Raw genomic sequence first — 6,000 nt, forward strand, 5'->3', positions numbered from 1 at the left:
ATATAGTAAAACAAATTCGAAATGCAAAATTAGGCCTTCCAGGTACCCATGTTCGAGTGGAGGATTACGTTATTGAAAATTGGATGTCTCTAGGTGCCGTTGTTTTTTCACAGTGCAAGAAACATTCATACAGATTCTTCATTATTTAATTTCTTTAAATATAATACAGGGCGATAATATTAGGTGGCAGCAGTTGAAAAATTGATACGCCGTTTATTTTGAACCGGGGCAAATCGTTTGGGCTAAAGATATATAATTAAACACGTGTAAAAACATCAAATACTTGAAATTAAAAATAATGATTACTCGCGCTATGACTGAGCCACTGCACTACTCCCCCATGACTAAGTTACGTAACGAACCTTGAGAAATAGGTATCGAACTAGCATAGCAAAGTTAACCCATTGTCAGAGAAGAATTTAAATACAGTCCCTTAATCTCACTCGTAAATGTATAGTTCTACCCTTGACAGAATGTATACGAACCGCATATGGAATTGTATGCGGTCTCTGCAATTTGTTATGATAATGTTGCGCTTCTCTTCTGACACCAGTTGTTACGTTATTTTCTTCCTTCACGTTCGTATGGGGTTCGTGTGGATTTCGAGTGAATAATGACAATAGTACTTGATGAAGTATCGAAACACACTTTATTGGCCAGTATTGTCAGGACAGCTCCAATGCACGTTTTTACAGTCGTCGATGAACTATTGTAAACACGCTGACACGATCAGCGACACAGCCTCCAGGTTATCAGGCTACCACGGTGGAGATAGCTTCACGACAAAGCACTAGAGTACAGCTTCCGACTCTGCTTGGTCGTTCTCGGAACTCCACGTACTCTCGAGACTCTCCACGCTACAACTGGCGATGCACTCGACGACACACAGAGCGCAGTTCCCGACTCTTCGGTTTTGTCATTTGTGGAGTTCAACACGCTCTCTTGACGATGCACTAACCGCGATACACTATGAGACTCTTTCGGTGCACTCGACGACCCACTCAGCACTCGCTGCCCGGCTGTCAACTCGATCGACTCAGCAGGGATTGACTCGCTAGACGAGGCACCAACTCGATACTAACTATCTCGCACTCTCGAGGCACACACTGCGGACCAGCAGGGTTTATATAGCTTTCGGCTTGTGTTCGAGAACATTCTGGGCTGAACCGGTAAGAATCAGTTCCAGAAGGGTCTCCATCCGTCCATGTTATATCGCCAATTTTGTCTCCAAATGTAGCCAAATGGGCGATGTCTCGCCAAATGTGGCAACTATGCCTTCCCTTGCCATTTTATGGCAACTCTAAAACTGCTTTGCGGGGAAGCCATCTTACCACACCTGGACATTTCGTAACAATAGGTTTTTGCGACTGAGAAGTGCTCCTCAATTAAACTAAATTTTGGTTTCAAGAGATCGAGGGATACTTTGACATGTTTTCCTTTCATGATAATAGTAAAATCTTTATCATTGCGGTCAATGACAGGAAATGGTCGTTCATAAGGAGCTTGTAGACTTTAGACTAACTTACAATTTATTTAGTTAATTTAAATTCTTGATTTTTGAGTTACGACTGCTAATTCACTTTGTGAGTTAAGAAAATTAGATAGATGCAGCTGGATTTAATCAACGAAAATAAGTTATCTAGAATATAAGCATTGGAAGCTCTGAAATTTTTCGTGTGTTCAAGAAATTGCAGCTCGTTTAGAGCTTTAACTTGCATATGATAAACTACTGTGTCGATAATTTCATTATAGAGAGGTACGATCGACCATAAAGAAAATATAACAGCAAACATGATTTCTCAAGGGACTTTATGGTTTGCTATGAAGAAAATTCTTTGGGATGAAAATGCAGCAACAAAATATGATTCAAATTTATAGCAGTGACAAAGAAATAAAATAAAACTGAAAATTCTTAATTTACAGTGTGAGACAATGGTTTGATATACTTGCTAAAAATGTCTGAAAGGTTTCAGATTTTTAGAGTCGTCTAAAAACGGTTTATTAATTTTTTTTACGCTCTCGCTGAGCTTGCAGTCCACCATTTTGCTCTTGCAGACCCTCCTGCTAATACTTCTTCTTTTTGCCTTTTTAGATTTATTTAGCGTCGTTTTCTTTGCACTTACGCCACATACAATTCAACAACAAAATCTGCATAATTTCTTTTAAGGGTAGAAATGACGCCGATGATACTTATAAAATAATTTGTGACAAAAATGAAATGATGATGGTTTAAACCGAGGGAAAGTATTATTTTAAGCTGAACAAAATTTTGCTCTTTATTTTTTTATTTTTAAGAATTTTAATTAAAGCAGTTTCCCTTTTATTTTCAGCCTCCTTAAAAAAAGTAGCTTATACATGTTTTTTTTTATTGGAAATACAATTTCAGAACTTCAATTCAGAGCTATAAACTTTGAAATGAGCAAATATTTTAAGCAATTCGTTATAGCTTTCATTACAATGGGAACTGTTTCATGCTGCATGAGTTATGAACTAAAATTCCAGATTTTATATGGCATGGCTCTATGTTATTCATTGAAGTTTGCTTTGAATGTAATGTCTTTTGACTGTAATAATTGTTGACATATTGCATTTAACTTCTTGTATTTAATACTCTCATCAGACTTGCAAGAATTCGTATTGAAAATAACTATGAACAAAAAGGACAATTATTGCATTAAGCAAAATATTCCGCATGTTTACTGATAACAGATGTGTTTTCAGGAGGAAATATGCAATTCAAACTTATCTGTCAACTCGCCTATCGTTGTGGCTTTTTCTTAGAAGAGAAAAGCGAATGATGCCTCGTTGACAATAGCAGGGTTCTTCTCCTTTTCATGTAAATTGTTTATAATGAGGAAAGTTATGGTGTTTTCTCTTTCACCCGATGGACCACCCGAATGTTAGCCAAAAAAGACACATTTTGAAGTACTTTCTGTGCTGTTCCCCCGTTTCCTTCCTCCCCATCAAACTGCGAGTTTCAGAGATCAACAAATATTTACATTTACGAGATTCGCTAGCCCAGTCTCTCCACACCTCCTATCTTCTTCTGGGTATGCTTTATCCTGCAGCTTTGGATCCCTGGCTTGTTTTATTCGTGGCAATAGAATCCTTCTTCCGTTTCAGAAAAAGTGCAAAACTCTTTCAGGAAATAAAAGTTCATCGTAAATAACTCTCCTGTTACATTAAAGCCTATTATTCGACTAAATATTTCCGGTATTTCTGAAAATAATGATACATTAAGGAAATAGAGATAAAATAGAAAATGCATTATTGTTCTTCCAAAGGAAAATAGGTATTATTTTAACTGTTTTAAATTTCTCATTTCACGACTAAAATCATAATCTATCATCTTAAAAGTGATAGTTTGATTTTTATAACGAAAAATGGTCATTGGGATGGCCTGACTACGTAGATGTTTTCAGATATCAGGTTCTGTAAGTGTGAATATGCAGGTGTTTCAGAGTTTTAGATTTTATCGCGAAAGAATAACAGCTAAAATAACGTTTAATATTTTAGTGCCTTTTTTATGAAAAAGGAATACTCTGCTGCCGCACTTTTTATTCTTTAAATTGTTTAATGAGTTTTTACATGATTTAATTAGTTAAAAGAAAGCTTATCTGGGATATCAGCCAAACAGGAGAATCGTCAAATCGTCATCGTGGAGAAATTTCCAAAGGAATCTTCAATTTTTATGTTTCATGCATGGGGAAAAACCACACATGTAACTCTTCCATGGGACGATAATAGATCCAAAGGCGAAATGTTAGTTTCCACAACTTTAACTACTCGGCCATTTCTCAGCTGGAATTCTTTTCCTTCAACTCTAGGCACATTGTTTAGCATTTACCTGATATTATGGCCAAACCATCGCTCGTCACAAAATCTGTTGCTCAGGGTGCTTCACAGGAGGCCAAGGATCGCCTTGGATTCGTGAGAATCAACATAATTCGAAATAAGTGTTTGGACATTTCAGGAAAGATCACATTCTAATATTTCACTGTAATAAAATCAGACTAGAGTGCTGAATTGTTTTAATTTAATTTCCAGTTGTTTCAAATACTATATCATTAAAACATCATCACAGACTTTGAAATTCTGTATCGACTGAAATATCCGAGGTAAGTTGTTATTTAGGATTACAATTTCATCAAGTATAAGTTAAAGATACATACAACAATAAACTATAATGCGCAAAATGTCATTAGCCAAAGTTATTGCTTGTTAAGAAAATGGAGAGTCATTTAATTCTTATATTGTTCAAATATAGGTTTCTTGAAAATATTAACTTTCAAGCGTTAAAACTATATATTTAGTAAAGACAAAGCAAAAAATTGTATTCTTATGTGGCTAGCGTTACCCAGTAACAAGGTTAATTTAAATGCATTGCAAACACCAGTATCCTGTCATAAAAAGCTCGCAGCTCATGAATTTTAACGTTATAAATGAAACATTTATTTTTTGAAAAAGTCAAATCAGATGCATATATCTATTATACGGCCACAACAACAGAAGGCTTCTGTCCTTGTGCAGGTCCACATCATCTTGTGGAAGAGCTACACTGTAAACGGTATCTATAATCACGCTCCAAAGAAAGCAGTTAATACACACATACAGTCCGTGATTTCCACCCTGAAGTCATGAATTTGTACATACCGACAGGGAAGTTTTCTGCTTTCACTAATTTCTGTTCTTTCAAATTTTTACTCCTCAGACTATGTATGTATTCTTCATTGAAATTTTAGCATTTTAATGTACTACAGTTTTGAATCTTAAATGTTTATAGAGCCTCTAACCTTTTCATAGTTCCGCAGAGTACTGAGTTTTCAGCGCTGTAGCTCTAATAAGCTAACGATATCTTCTACTGGTTTTCTCTGTAGTCTCCACTTTCACATCATACATGAGAACACAAGTCAAATCATTTTGCCGCAATTTTTAGAGCTTGTTTGATATCAGGATTGTTAATGGCATCTGGAGAGTTAATACTATGTCTTTGATTTCACCACCGCAAATCCGAATATGACAGCTCAGTCAATCAGTTATTAAAAGATTTCTCTTTTTTGTTGCCAAACATTTAGCTGTAATCGCTGATAATCTTTAGAAAGCTGTAGTCTCTTTGTATATAATCTTTAGATAGCTGTAGTCGCTAATAATCTTTAGATAACTGTAATCTTTGGATAGCTTTAAATAGCTGTAGTCGCTGATAATATAATCTTAGTTTTTTCCGAATCACAACCTTAAAGCATTCACTAAAGGTTGCAAATGATTGTTTTCACCAGAAGCATCTGCAGTGTGTTCAGCAACTTCTGGTAGAACAGCAACCAAATGTACGGCTTTGGAAATGGATTCTTATCCATAGGTTGGCGAAATTATTTTATACTACGTTTATACACGTTCCATGATGATTTCCAATCATATGGCTAGAGCTTTGTAGAGGGAAATGATGAATGAGACAAGATAATTATTCACAGAAGAATGAGTTGGAGCGTCAGTCATAGAATGCTAAGCTTAACCAGTTCACAGATTGAAGACACCGTTGTTATGCTTCGGCAACCTTTTAAGTATGATTCTTAGAGTAAATCAGAAATGTACGAGGGGGTTTCTAAATTCAAAAACTGAAACATATCAAAAGAAGACTGTCAATTTCGGTATGCATCGATTAAAAGAAATGAAGAAAATAATGAGAAAGCGAGACGTCGTAAGACCCTCCGCCAGATTCCTGAAGAAATTCTATCCATCAGATCATTCATGAATGAAGAACAACGAGCTGATTATATCTCAGTCACACTATTCACCAAATCTTCTTCTTTTCCTGTATTTCTTGGACTGGAATGGAAGTAAAGTCATTAACTAAACAAGTTAAATTTGTATAAATGTAAGAAGCTTCAAGAAAATCCGATTCGTCAATGGAAGAAGCTTTTTGGATAATTTTTGCAAACCCAAAGTCAAACTTGAGATTAAATTTTCGTCTGTGATGACTTGATGACCACGAATGAGCATTTT

This window comes from Stegodyphus dumicola, chromosome 1 (genome assembly GCF_044657685.1).
Source record: "Stegodyphus dumicola isolate Sdum_Otavi_A_Nest chromosome 1, ASM4465768v1".
Taxonomy (NCBI): Eukaryota; Metazoa; Arthropoda; class Arachnida; order Araneae; family Eresidae; genus Stegodyphus; species Stegodyphus dumicola.